General features: G+C 44.8%; 1 protein-coding gene and 1 long non-coding RNA gene across 4 annotated transcripts in view; one reads left to right on the forward strand and one right to left on the reverse strand.

Moving 5' to 3' along the window:
• Positions 1 to 15,414, reverse strand: part of LOC147027562 (MAGUK p55 subfamily member 2-like) — a 745,773-nt gene that overhangs the window by 474,776 nt on the left and 255,583 nt on the right. The window lies entirely within an intron of this gene.
• Positions 1 to 15,414, forward strand: part of LOC147027565 (uncharacterized) — an 82,136-nt gene that overhangs the window by 45,250 nt on the left and 21,472 nt on the right. Inside the window, exon 3 of the long non-coding RNA XR_015057113.1 lies at positions 2,800 to 2,932. This is a non-coding gene — a long non-coding RNA (uncharacterized LOC147027565). The remainder of the gene's footprint in view (positions 1 to 2,799; positions 2,933 to 15,414) is intronic.

Genomic DNA, 15,414 nt, shown 5'->3' on the forward strand with positions numbered 1-15,414 from the left:
TGTGTTTGTTTGTGGGTTCGTTTGTATGTTTGTGCATTTATGCGTTATTCATTCACGGCCAAACCGTAGCACCTGGAGGCCCCAAATGTTTGGAATAAGTGCTTCAGAATCTGGGTAAGCTTTTAAGCTAATGCACGTTGGCCTTGAATGCCGTTTTGAGACCACCAAAGGCCGCTCCAAAGTGGATATTGCGACGTGGGGTCAGGCAGTATTGCTGGCGGACCTCAGGCAAAAGGTAACCACCATGAGGTCAATAACTCCATTACTTTTCGATGTCCAACACGTCCCGGAACCACCGCAGGGTAAAAAGCTCACCCAGCTGGGCAGCACCAGGCATACCAATCCCCTCCTCCCCATCCCAGGGCAGTGCCGGGTAGCCCGTGTTCATTACTTATAAAATACAGATACTCCTCCCTTTTATATTCCCTTGCTTTCTTCCATAATCCACCTCAGATGAGCGATATGATTTCTTCGTTAATGAATGGGAATTTCTTGTTTAATGAAGTGTTCCATTCTGTGTTGAATGATCTTTCATAATATCTTGCTGGCATCTGAAATTGAGGCAGTGGTTTGGTTATTTGAACATTCTCTTCCAATCCCTTTCTTTGACAATGGTTGTCGACTGATTGCTTCCACCTTTAACACCACACAATCCTGCTCCAGATCTATATGCAGATTGCTGTTAAAATTTGGATTACCTCCTCCCCAACTACCTCAAGGAGTTCCATTGGAATTTCATCGGCACCTGGTGCTGTTCCATTAGCCAGCTCTTTCAAGGCTCTACAAACCTCACATTCTATCACCATTGCTTCTTGCTCATATTCTCTTTCTTCGAAGGTTGCCATCGTATTGCTATCGCGTTTGAAATGATTTTCAGTTTCATCCCTCCACCTTTCTTTCACCTGTATACATTGTCAGATCTTTTCCTGTTCCACTCTTAAGGACCCCAATCCCAGACCTAAACTTTCCTGCGATCTCTCTGATGTTTTAAAAAAGATCTCTTGCTTTTCCTGCTCTGTTGTCACTTTCTATCCCTTTTTAGATCCGCGTGGACGATCTCTAAGTCTTACTCACATTGTTGTTCTTCATCTTCTTCTTGTGGACTTTTTTGTTTCACAGCCTCCAGTTTTCATCGAAACTTCCTGAAACTTGGCATGTACATGTAAAAATAACCTGCGCAGACAGTAACCATCTCCGATTTTGAAAATTCCTCCGAGAAAAAAAGTTGACGTCAAAATATTTCCGCGAATGGAAATCGGCCAAAAAATTATCTCTGAAACGAGGCAAGGTTTTTGAATTCTGTTTGCGGGAATCTAACAGGGCATGAGCAGAGATGAATTGCCACACATATGATGCATCACTATGACGTCATATCATTTTTTATGACGTCATTCCTATTTTTTGACATTTTTTGTTTCACAACCCAGAGTTTTCATCGGATCTTCGTAAAACTTGCCATGTATATGCAGAAAGCCCACACACACAGGCAGTAACCATCTCCGATTTTGGAAATTCTTCCGAGAAAAAAAGTTTGACGTCATAATATCGCCGCGAATGGAAATCGCCTATACCATTATCTCCGAAACGAGGCAAGCCGTTGGAATTTTGTTTGCGGGAATCAGCACAGATAATTTATCGCAAACCTGATACATCACAATGACGTCATATTCGTTTTATGACGTCATCATTAAGAGGACGAGGAACTTCGCTCATTTGAGCTTGGTTTGAGCACTGTTTGAACATGAATTGGGTCGTGAGTACGTCTTTTCATCATTTGTTTTTGGACCTTGACCACGTCTATAAATTATCTCTTTTCGTTAAAGAATATTGGAACACACCTTTTCGACATGCCTTTTGAGTCCTTTCACATTTTAGACCTCTTTGGCCATTTTTAACCTTTTATACCCTTTCAACCTTTTAAGTCCATTTATACTCTTTAAAGATTTTCAGCCTTTTAGACCCCTTCGACCCTAAGATCCATTAAGACCGCAAAGACCCTGAAGACCCTTTAGACCCTGTAAGACCCTTTAAATCCCTAAAAACTTTTAAGACCCTTAAAACCCTTTGGACCTATGTTTGAGACCCTTAAGACCCCAAAACCTCTAAGATCCCAAAGACCCTTAATTCTGCAAGGACCCTTTAGATACTTTATAACCCCAAGACCCCTTAAGGCCCCAACACCCTTGAGGACTCAAAGACTCTGTAGACCCTACAGACCTCATTAGAACCCTTAGTCCCCAAAGACCCTGTTAGACCTTGGTAAACCACATCAGTACCAAGCTAAGAGGGTGCAAAATAGAATTAATTAATTAATTTTCTCTTTCTTTCTGTTTTATGATTCTGCTCATCTTTGTCAGTGCCGTCGGGAAAAGTCCCACGTGGCAAAGAAAAAAAAACCGTGTCCAGGAGAACAATTTCACCCCATTATAATCAAATCTACAATCAAATGGGATATTTTTGTGATTATATTTTTGCCAAACCTCAGGAATTTTTCAAGATATCAGATTGAAACTTACACAGCTTATTTATATGTATGTGTAGTATATGTGTATAAAATCTGATCAAGATTAAAGATCAAGGTCAATGCCATCCAAAACATCTAAAACACCTATTAGGCAAAGATTAGAAAATGTATCATCCATATTTGTTATGTACACCATTCCATCATGTACATTGTACAACGCTTGATAGGTCAAATTTTCCAAATTACTGTTTCCATGGTAACTATTGTTTATTTGGATTTCACAACTATCATGCTATTCACAACATATTTCTTGTTTAATCTTTAGTATGACTCAGACAGGGTTTCCACCACCAAGCTCCCAGACTCAGAGTGGACTCTCTAACCATAATGTCACCGAGTCTGGTTGAATAGGACAACGTTTTTCAACCAAACGTACATGGATTTCTGGGCACCGCAACAACATAACAGGTAATCTGCAAAGTTCATTGGAAAAGATAAACAAAAACATTTCTTTTGTTTTACGTTGACACTGAGCTGAAAATAAGTGAGCACCATTTACGTTCTAAAATAATGGGACCATACATGTACACATCTTTCTTCAGAAAGAGTCTCTCGATTAATACCGTGACAGTTCTGAGAATCGAAACTCCAAGGCAATGGCACACAACATTCAGTGGTTCCATCCATCCATTGGGACCGTACTCTCTGCAGAGCGTTGGTGTTGCCTCAGCAGTCTCTTTGGCTATTTGGCACAATCCTGGACAGGTCACCACTCCAACACAGGATACCAGCAAGCTGGCACTCATTTTGCCAACCTCAGAAGGATGACAGGCAGAGTCAACCTCACCTGGTATTAATTCAACAGCCAAGTGGGATTTGAACTCAGGATCCAAGAATCCCAAGCCAACCATCCCAACCAGAAAACCAACACCAGGCATCGTAGTTCCTGAGTGAGTTATTTCATCATTACATGTCCCAGATAGGGTCCTCCCTTGTGTCCAGTAGGTGGGGAAATATGCGTTGTGTGGGATTAGGGAGGTTTCCCCTCTTTCACTTTCATTTATCCATCATTTATTCACTTTCTTTGCAAGCACCATATTAAAATCCGTTCCTGCCACACCACCAACTGTCACTCTGCTTCACCATCACGCAATCCAACAACAAACTTACCAGTTCATGACAATCCTTTCACTAAAAGAAATAACCACCCTGCCTGTTTCAAATACAATGACTTGATTTCTTATCATCTTCAACACACCATCCAAGCTCACCATGACAACCCCGCTCGCCATTGAAACAACTGCTCGCCATTGACCAAGCAGCGCGGCTTCACCACGAAGACAACCCCAACCACCTCAATCACCTTGCTTTGCCTCACCACCAACAACCACCACCTCACCTGCTCAAGACGTTACTAGCATCTTGTTCCCTGAAACAACCATCCTACATCCAACACCCACAACTCAAACTCAGTTCTACCACCAACCAAGCCAAACTTCACAAGATCACAATGCAACCACAACCTGTGGTGACTGCCTCATTTTGTTGGTGCCTTTGCTGGGCGTTTGTGTGGCAAATGGGGAGCAATGCATTCAACCCCATGTTAATTCAGGAGCTGATGCGTGTGGCCCGACCAGAAGACGTATGCGACCGTGTCTCTATCTCCAAGCTCAAAGGGAGTGTGATGTCATGTGAAGCCAGTTCGGTACCAACGGGTATGCGACGCTCAGGGCTTCAGAGGTGGAGCATGATCCTTGCTCCCTGTAGCCACGCCAGTGAAGGGCAGGGCGTCATCTTTGACCAACAGCAAACTCCACCCCTCCAGGCTGCTTAAAAGGGTGGAATGCTCAAAGTTCTGTGGCTTAGCTGTTTTTTTTTTTTCCATTCGGACTGGTTTCCTTCTGTGGCACGCAGTCTATACAGGTGTGCATTGAAGTGGGAGGCCAAGCCAAGTTCAGCGTGGGGAAACCAGCTCTCTGACGCACGTTTTTTTCTCTATTTTCCCCAATTCATCTCCTTTCGATGCATAACAGATATCATTACCAAAGAGCCCAACAAACCGTTTTTTTAAGAGCAAAACTACGAACATGTACGCTGTCCATTCTTCCTCGAGCACACCACATTTGCACCTCTTCAATACCCACAGTTCCCACTTCTAAGATATAGGAGTGGACAACATAGAACAGAATTTGATTTGGTGGTGGTAAGAAAGCAACATTTGTAGAGGGTTGAGGTTTGTAAGGCAGTGGCAGGACAGCATGTTACCACCCAGCACAAGCTTGTGGTATTTGTGGTATGGATGAAGAAAAGGAGGAAGTTTAAGAGCAGGAGTCGGAAGAATAGTAGGTGGGGGAAGTGTCGGGGAAACGTCCTCATTGAGTACAAGGAGAGGTTGAGGGCTAGGTCGGAGCAACTTAGCGAAGAAGCGGAAGGTTTAGAGGAGAAGTGGAAGAAGTGCGGAGAAGTATTCGGGGAATTGCCGAAGTTTTGGGTGGAAGGATATCAGGAAAGGGTGCATCATCTCGGGATAGAAACCAGGTATGGTGGAACTAGGAGGTAGCAAAGGCAGTTTGTGAAAAGAAGGAGGTTTGGAAGAGGAAAGGGAAAAAATCGAGGAGTGGGGTGGCAGCGGATACGAGGTTGCTGCACATGTACATGGGCAGAAGAAGAAGAAAGCAGCAAGGAGAGCTGTGGATGAGGCAAGGAATTACATGGAAGAGGAGGTGTACAAAAAGTTGGAAGAGGATGGTGGGAGGAAGATGATATATAAATTGGCTCGTGACAGGGATGAGGATGGAAAGGACATAAAAGGGGGGGTGGAGACAGTGGTTAAGGATGTTGGCAGGAGGCTAGTGAAGAGAGGGGGGCAGTATTGAATGTGTGGGAGGATATTTCAAAGAGCTGTTGAACCAGAAAGAAAGCAACAGCGAGCTGAAGCTACCATGTTATGCAGAGGGTAAAGTGAAGTTGGTGGAGATCACAGAGGAGGAAGTGCTGGCAGCAATGAAAAGGATGAAGACGAGAAGAGCACCAGGCATTGATGGGGTGTGTTGAGATAATTGTAGCAGAAGTTGGAGTCAGTTGGACGAAGAGGCTGTTGAATGCATGTATGAGAGAGTGTTCAATACCAGAGGATTGGAGGACAGTGTTAATTGTGCTGATGTGGAAGGGGAAGGATGATGCTCAAGATCCGGGGAAGTACAGGAGCATAACGCTCCTAAGTCATGTGATGAAGGTGCTGGAGAGGATTCTGGACAGGAGGAGAAGGAAGTGGGTGGAGATGGAAATTGGAGAAGAGCAGCAGGGGTTTGGAGAGGGTTGGGGGATGACGGATGGGATATTCGCCTGAAGACAACTGACCTTGGAGAAGAGGTTGGAGGTGCAAGATGGGATGGCATTGTGATTTGTGGACCTGGAGAAGGCCAATGACACTGTCATGAGAGAGATGGTGATGGCAACACTGAGATGGATGGGAGTGCTGGAAGTATTGTTACGAATCTGGAAACCATTCGCATTCACACATACAGTTTACCCAAAGTTTAGTTTTTCGTTCCGTATATGTGGATAGTTAGAATCCCTCCCCTATGTCTAATGGGTTAATTTCATGTGTGCGCTGTGGGTTTCTTTTATAATCAGGTATTTTTTACACCTTTAAATCTACCAACGTCAACAAAACCCTCACACCACTCCTCCTTCCACTCTGCGGGTGAACAAGTGCTTCACCTGCGAAACTTTCACTTCACACCACGGCACCATAACGTACGTGTTTCTGACTACGGATATGGGCGGAGCCCCCTCGCCTCGGAGCTCTGACTCCGCCCCATCAAAAAGGAATGTCCCCCCCTGTCGACAATGGAGAAGAAAACAGGGCATCTCTCGGGGGAGGAGCACCGAGACGTCCACACGCCCCTCCTCCAATCGCGGCTGGCCAACACGACACCCGAAAACGCCCCGTTCAATCCGGAGGCGAGTTACCCGAGAGCAGCTCCCTCCACCCCGCATGGGGGAGGGATAAGAAGAATCGCGAGCTGTATCCGGTGGTTGTTCCTTGGTTCCTTGGAGGTTGTTCCTTGCTTCTGCTCTGCTGGGCTCTCCTGGTCATCGGTCATCGTTCGTGGCTGGCCGGGTCGTTCGTAGGATCCTGGCTGCGCTCGTTGGATCCTGGTTCGTGGGTTCGAGTCCCACCGTGGTGGGTTGTGTTGGAGCACTCCAGCTGGGGATCCCCGTTCCTGTCCACGGACTCCGAGCTCCACAAGTGCGTCGGTAAAACCGCACGAGGCGGCCAGGTACCCGACCAGACTCTGACCCCCAGTTTGCCTATCCTCCGTGGCTGGAGGGTCCAATAAAGGCCAGCCGGCTCCATTTCTTTTTGGGTGTGTGTGTCTGTGTGGCGCCAGTCTGTAAGTAAAACTGTTGTGACTGCCATTGTACATTTGCCTACATTTATATTCGTGATTAAGTCTGCTCTGCGTTTCCCTCCCTCTTGCCTATTGTAAATAAATAACTGTTAAATGTTCCAGTTTGTTGTCTGTGTTTTCTTTCATTGACCCAGTATGGTTCGGGCTTGAGGATTAGGGAGGCCGATTGTGCCGTAAATTGTTATTTGGGCCGGCGCGGCTTTGGTAATTCCCGCTCGGTTACGCTGGATGCAAGTCGATAACAGCGACTTGGTTCGGACAAAGCCGGCCAAGGGTGTGGCTTCCCCGGTAGCGAGACCACGAGGCTAATTCGGTAAATTGGAATCAGACAAAAAGACCCGAACCGCGTGGTCGAAATATTGGCGTCCATGGTCCATAAAGCAACCCGTCGACTTCGGAGTTATCCGGAGTGATGACCTTCAATTTCGGGTGTTCGGGTGGAGACGGCCCAACTGCTCCATCTCGCGGTCGTTCCCCGCCCCCGAACCCCGCTCCTCACCCCCGAACCCCGGCATCACAACAGTATAAGTTAGGTTGGTGGAAGGGATGTGCAAGGAAACAAAGGGAAGAGCCCATTCTGTCAGCCCATTCCTGTTTATCATGTTGATGGAGCTGGAAAGCAGGAAGGTGAGCTTGAGGGGTAGTATGGGGAGCATGATGTATGCGTACAATCTGGCTCTTTTGGCAGAGAGTGGGCAGGAGATGCAGGATGAACTGGGGGGTGGGGGGGGTGGGGGGGGAGGAGGCATTTGTAAGCATTGCCTGAAGATGAGTAGGGAGAAGACTGAGATGATGTGGGATGGGCAGCAGAGAAAAATAAATGAATATCGGGTTAGAGGGAAAGGAGATCAGGCAGGGAAATAGGTTTGAGTATCTGGGAGGAACAGTGACCAGGGACGGTAAGTCCAAGGCAGATGTGCGGAGGAGGATTCAGGTGGGTGTGAATGTGCGGAGGAGGGTGCAGGGATTAATGGCAGACAGAAAGAGATCAAGAAAATTGAAAGGGAAGCGTCTGATGTGTGTAATGCTGGCCTACCAGAGAGAGAGAGAGAGAGAGAGAGAGAGAGAGAGAGAGAGAGAGAAGAGGAGAGGAGAGGAGAGGAGAGGAGAGGAGAGGAGAGGAGAGGAGAGGAGAGGAGAGGAGAGGGACAACAGAGGCTGCAGGTTTGCAAGAACAAATGGGTCAGGAGGATTGCGGGAGTGAAGGGGGTGGAGACAATGAGGATGGATGAACTGAGGGAGGAGATTGGCACATGCAAATAAGCTTGATGGGGAGATTGGTGAAATGCTGGCTGAGGTGGGCTGGACACTAAGTGTGGATGGGGGAAGAGAGAATGGTGAAGAGAACAGATAGGTTGAGGGAGCAAAGTTGGAGGAAAAGAAGTAGACCACAGTTGAGATGGGAAGATTGTGTGAGGAGGGATATCCGTAAGGTAGGGGTGGTTGTACAGTGGAGAGAGTTGGTTGAGGACAGGGAAGGTGGAGGAGTATTGTGGTCAAGCCAGGGCAGAAGCTTGGTGCCATCAGACCTCACCCCTTCTTAGAGAAGAGGAGAACAACAGCAGCTTACAGTAAAACATTTCATGGAAAAGCGCGTCCAGTCGGATGTGTATGTCATATGAGTGCTGTTGGAAGCCAACTGGACTTATTTGCTTGTCGAAAGATGTGCAATTTTATCATCGGATCAATTTGTGATCAAGAGGAAGGGTGAAGCCACAGCACAGTGAGATATACAAGAGATAAATGATCAACGGTGAGAAAATATGAAGAGCGGAATTTGAAATTTCGTTTTCCATTTTTCAAAAAGCACTGGTGAGGAGCTTGCTGAGTAGAATAGAATCACGTTGACTTGACATTAATTTTAAATACGTAATTTCCCTTTGAAGTTTCTTGAATTCAATGGTGAAAAAGTTTGGGAATGCATTCTTTAATGCATTCCTGAACTTTTAATCTGTGTGTCAAAGAGTCCACTCACAGACAGAAAGATTGAAACGTTAATCTGGAAACCATCTGCCAGCATTGATAAACCTCATGGATGATAAAGATCCCACAGTTTTTCGACAAAGAGTAAGCAACTCATCGCCTTGGACCATGAATCATGGTCGCTTGATGAAACGGATGGGGATACTTCGAGAGTGGGTGGACTCCGTTCCACCTTCTGAAACCCGCATATGGAGATGACAACCAACAACAGCAACTTACACACACACACACACACACACACACACACACACACACACACACACACACACACACACACACACACACACACACACACACACACACACACACACACACACACACACACACACACACAACCTTTGGGCTATCCTGTTAATAATGCAATGACGATAACAGAGACTTATTAGCAACAGAGAAGGTCCACATTGCGAACACATGCAAGCAGGAAAGGTGAAATTTAAGTTTTATATCTCCACTCGGTCAAATGCATACGTCCCGGTTTAACAAGAGCAATTAACGTGAATAACTGCATGTATTGTTCAAAACCTTGGCAAAAGGCACATGCAAGAAGGGAAAGCGTGCACCAAAAATAGCGTCAAAGGTTTCTCAAGAACATTTCCTGCATGCCAATCACAGACAAGGTCACACGACTGGAGGGAAATAGGATGCAATAGGAGAAAGGGACAAATCAGCTTCCCAATGAGGATCTGCTTATGCAACACACCTCATTGAAATGGATGATTTTTTTTGGTTTTATCGCGAGGGATCTAATGAAGAGTACAGTATGACTTTGAAAGCTAGTTCTTTAAAGTAAAAGGTATCTTCATATTTTTGTCAAAATTGTAGACTCCTGGCATGTCCGTTAAATCGATAAACATTAAAACAACGTTTGATGCACAATAATTGTCCGTATTTTTCTGCTGACGCATACACATTTTATTCTTTATTAAAATTAGCTTCTCATTGCCTCACAGAGCTTACCGAGCACGAACAGCTATCAGAACGCAAACGGAGTAAAAATTACAAACTCTAGTTTCAATAGGATATTAAAGCCAGGTCAAAATGCAACAAGAAATGACAAAACGAAAACTGTAAACACCCAGAATTTCATGGAAAATGTTCCCTGAAGTGGCTCAAGATAGTCCAAAAACTAATTATGACAAATGAAGGACCAAGTTGAAGGAATCCATGGAAACATATTTAAAGAAAACAGCAAGATTGGGTGAGGAAGGAAAATGCATGTTTACAGGGAGACATTTGAATGTGCCATCTGTCTTCTGCAAGAATAGATAAGTGATATCCAATCACGAGTATGAGTTCCTTTACAAATTAGGCCCTTCAAGCATATGCAATGGTTGTTTGTCAGTGCACTATCCCTTTTTAAATGCTGAGCATCAAGCAAGGAACCACAGACCTCCCAGAGTGATAGCTGATGCTCAGTCATTACGACACCGAGTTTGGTTGTAGAGGTGCACACAAACTAACAAAGGTGTGCAGAGTAACGAATCAGCACAGTTGAGAAAAGTTGCACATCACAGAAATAACCCATCTTAAAGTCTGAAAAAAAATGATGACAAATATTCATAATGATCATTCAGATTAAGGGTCCAGAGGAGTGCTGACAAGTGTAAGTCCCAAGTGTAAGATTGGGTGAGGAAGGAAAATGCATGTTTACAGGGAGACACTTGAATGTGCCATCTGTCTTCTGCAAGAATAGATAAGTGATATCCAATCACGAGTATGAGTTCCTTTACAAATTAGGCCCTTCAAGCATATGCAATGGTTGTTTGTCAGTGCACTATCCCTTTTTAAATGCTGAGCATCAAGCAAGGAACCACAGACCTCCCAGAGTGATAGCTGATGCTCAGTCATTACGACACCGAGTTTGGTTGTAGAGGTGCACACAAACAAACAAAGGTGTGCAGAGTAACGAATCAGCACAGTTGAGAAAAGTTGCACATCACAGAAATAACCCATCTTAAAGTCTGAAAAAAAATGATGACAAATATTCATAATGATCATTCAGATTAAGGGTCCAGAGGAGTGCTGACAAGTGTAAGTCCCACGTCTACAGCCTAACGTGGAAAGCTGGAATATAAAAGGAGCTCGCCCTAGGCATGCCTGCATGAGTCTGTCAACAATTGTCCGATTGGGAATACCGCTAATCAAGCAACATAGCATTACACGAATATGCACGCGTACACACATTTACATACACGCAACATATAACTTGCTACACATACATGATGATGATGAGAGTTTGTTTCCTGGCATGGCCCGTGCCGAATACGTACCCCAGACAGTTTGATCAAATGAAGGAAGAGAGGAGGAGGGAGAAGGAGATAATTTTTTTTTTAATCTTCCTCTTGGTGTGTTGTATATTATTCATAATTCAGCATCGAAAAAGGCTGTGATGAATATCCCATAAACACTCTCCCCTCCTCGCTCGTGAAAATGTGTAGAGCTCGACTGGTATCGATACACTGCCTCGTTTAATTTACTTCCGATTCACAACCTTGTTTTTTTAAAAAAAAATTGAGCAATTACACAAAGATTGGTATCCCCATCAGCCAAACGACAGGTGTTACATTCTAGTAATACAAGAAAACTTGACTACTTTACCAGCACAGCTATCCTGTTGTCCTTAAACTTTCATGCATATCTGCAACAGCTCATGTCTCCCGTCCAAGTACTCGACTCTGCAATTAGCTTCGAAGATCTGATGGGATCTAATGCATCAAATGTGATGAGTCAAATGCCAAAGGAGACCTATAACTTGATTATCTATACATTAATACTGAAGGACCAATTTTGTGCTCCTCCTCGCGGTCGCGTCATGTTTTTCTCGGAACTGTGACCTGGACTGAAAGAAACTTCGTACCTTTAAGAGTGCATCGCACATCGTGGCAATAGTTAACTTTCAACTCTGAAGCAGAATAAACACTTTTCGTTTTACATTCGTTTACATGGTGATGTGTGACGTCACTGCTGAGAGGCGTCAGGACGTCATGACATCATCGGTCATTCGCTGACGTCATTACGTCTGTCGACGACAGACCGTCACCGCTGAGAGGTGTAATTCCACTCCTCGAAAATAGCATCTGCAATGTAAAACCCTCTTCTGCACATGCTGATGACCTCAGAATGTGAATTTGACACAAAAAATGTAACAATAAACATTGTATCTCTATATTAATACTGAAGGACCAATTTTGTGCTCCTCCTAGCGGTCGCGTCACGTTTTTCTCGGAACTGTGACCTGGACTGAAAGACACTTCATACCTGTAAGAGTGCATCACACATAGTGGCAATAGTCAACCTTCAACTCTGAAGCAGAATAAACACTTTTGGTTGAGACGGGGGCAGGGAGTGAAGAGGCGGGGCGGGAGATGAAGAGACTGGGGCAGGGAGTGAAGAGGCGGGGGGCAAGGTTAGCAAATTTTTGGGCGGGGGTAAGCAAATTGAAAGTGGGAGATGGGGGGGGAGGGGGGGGGGGGCTGGGGTGAATTAGGCAGGGTTGAGTGTGAGGGGGTGGACAGGGGGGCGGGGGTCCGGGGGCAAGTGGGGCGGTGAGTGAAGAGGCGGGGCTGGGGTAATTACATTGTTGGGCGGGGTTAAGCAAGTTGAAGGCGGGGGGGGGGGATGGGGCAGAGGCAGGGGATGAGTAGGCGGGGACAAGCATGCCTTGTCCAGTCCATGTCCCTCGAGTGTGGGTGAGCTGCTGAGGGTGGTTGAATGAACAGAATCCGTCTGTGACGGAGTTTCGGCCAGTTCAGACGAAACATGTAAATTCCTTTGTCCAATGTGAAACACGAGGATGACAGTTTATAGGTGGGCAAGGATTCCAACTGAGATTAGACAACTCAAAGTTGAATGTGCACAGCTCTCAAATATCCCACAAGCTCTTAAGTTATCAGTGAGAGAGGAATCATCATCACAATTAAATAGAAAATCCAGAACTGTTCTCAAATGTCATGTTGAGAACAAAGCTGTGCTTCGATGGGAACAACACAGTGGGTTTGTTTGGTCTTCTCATCTGAACACTTGGCTGAGATCTCAGAAGGTTCATATCCCATGATATACTGAGTTTCTTTGTCCATGGATGAACAATGCACTTGAGAATACGCCATTGTCTCCTGATGCAACCTGTCCTACATGCATAAAAAACATCACAAATGTTACAGAAAATGACTCGAAATTGTCAAGGGATCAAAGCAATACCGAGAGAGCGAAGAGAGTGGAGAGAGCGGAGAGAGGGATCGAGAGAGATAGAGCAAGAGTGAGAGAGAGCGAGAGAGAGCAAGATAGAGCGAGAGAAAGCGAGAGCAGTTATAAAACAAAGTTGACATTTAACCAAAACGAAACATAAATACGACTGAAAAACACAAGAAAAAAAAAAAAAAAAAAAAACTTCAAATGGTCCCTGTAATGGCACAGAAGTTAAATGAAGACTAATGCTGTTGGCACTCATCAGTTCGACAATCAAGCACCAAACTTATCACTCAAGAGAAATCGACAAAAGACAATTGGATGATAATGAGTGCCGGCACCACTTGAGTCAATAGAAGTCAAACGGCTAAACTTGTGACCTACTTCACCAGCACTCGTGCCCTTGATAACTTTGTTTCAAAGAAATTTAGAAAAAAGAAACAAACAAACTCCATCCTGGAAAAGCAGATGCTAATCCACATCACATTCACTTGTTGTGTTTTGAATTACATGGGGGTGGCGGTTTTGGAGCTGTCAGTTTGTATTTATTTTTAACATGCACGTAACGTAGCATCGTCCATCACGTTTTAATGTTTTTATCAATGTTCATTAGTTTGGTGTGTATCCATGAAATTAGAAAACTGCAATAACATTTTTTTTTTAATTGCCTGCATGAAAATGTGAAAAAAAGGTGTGGAATGGAAACAGGACAGCCAGCTTGTTTCACAGTGTGTCCAGTTCATGAAAGATCTTGCACACATAATGCATGCATGCAGAGCGACATGAGGAGACGTACTTTCACATGAATGAACTAGACATTGAACAAAAATACAGGATGTGACATTTGAACCGGAAATCTGAGAATTATCAGTGAGGTCCTCAGATAGTAATGGAAGACAGACCAGGCTAAAGGTCCCCTCTGGGGGGGGGGGGGGGGGGAGAGAATGCTGTTTCAAAATATGCTTCACATCTCCACAAACCAGATTCATGATCAATATTTTGGTGAAAAATAGTTCATTGTTGCTCAAATATTTTGAAGCAACAATGTACTTTTGTTATTGTGAATAATGTTTATTTTCTTTCAGAATACAAGACATCGGCTCATGGAAGAGTGAGGTGACAGAGGGTAAAGGGGCAACTTACTGAAAGTGGGATCATGTTTGAACATATCAAGCAAGGGATTGAATGAAGAGGAAAATATGAGAGGCATAAACACGAACTAGCAAGAAAGAGGATTGGGTTATTTTTCATCTTCATCATCATCATCGTCAATCTCATTACATAGCATTGCTGCTGCCACAGCAGTCTCTGGCAAGGAAGGTTATGTTGGGTGCACTGCCATTGCTTTCAGAGCAGTCAGTCCAAGCAGGAATTTGTAATTTGTTCAAGGTGTCGGCGATAACTCGCCTCCTCTTCCTGGAAGACACTGATGGATATTTAACGTCTACCAACGACCGAGTCCTCCGGCACAACATCCTGCTGAAGGATGGTGCATGCACCACATTGCACATAAAACACCACGGTTGGAAGTTTTGGCTGAGCCAACATTCAAACCCAGGCTGGATAATTCAAAGGTGAATGAGCATACCACCTCTAACTATCCTAACAGTCCAGGTAGCATTGATGGAGGTAGAAAAGCATATTTTACAGACACAATGTAATAGATGGATGCACAAACTTTCCCCTTTTTATCCTGACACTGTGACCGCTGGTTTATCTCCGTTTGCGAAGTGATCCTACCACCCTCCCTCCCAACTCCATACCCCTGCCCAAACAGTGAAATGGTTCTCTCTGCATTTAACAAATGTTGTAATCTCCCATCTCATGATCTTTATCTCCATTTGTCAAAGTTGGGAATTTAAAATAAGAAAAAACATCCACCACCTCCCACACCTCAAAGCTTCATTCCCCCTTTCTGCGTCCCTTTTCACCCTACCCTCTCAATGCTTCCCTTACACCACACCTCCACCCTCTGAAACATTCCTCCGCACCCCATACACTCAAACATTTCCCCACAACCCCAAACTCGAAACCATTACATTACCCCGCACCCCACACACTCAAACCTTCCCATGCACCACACACTCAAACCTTCCCCCATACTGCACACACTCAAACCTTCCCCCATACTGCACACACTCAAATCTTCCCCATCATCCCACCTCTTCCCAAAGCCTCACCTTGCTGCTGCAAAGCCTCCCTCCACCCCTGATGCACCATTCCAATGCCTCCTTCCCACTATCTCAAACTGTGTGGATATCAAACATCTGAGGTCTCCACATCTAACCAGACAGATCTCTCTCTAACCTGACAGAGCCGCTGCCAATAAAGCAGACATAATTTGTTTAACAGATCCTTCTT

The sequence above is a fragment of the Eptatretus burgeri genome, chromosome 4 (assembly GCF_056783735.1).
Source record: "Eptatretus burgeri isolate ZD-2024b chromosome 4, Ebu_testis_v1, whole genome shotgun sequence".
Classification (NCBI taxonomy): Eukaryota; Metazoa; Chordata; class Myxini; order Myxiniformes; family Myxinidae; genus Eptatretus; species Eptatretus burgeri.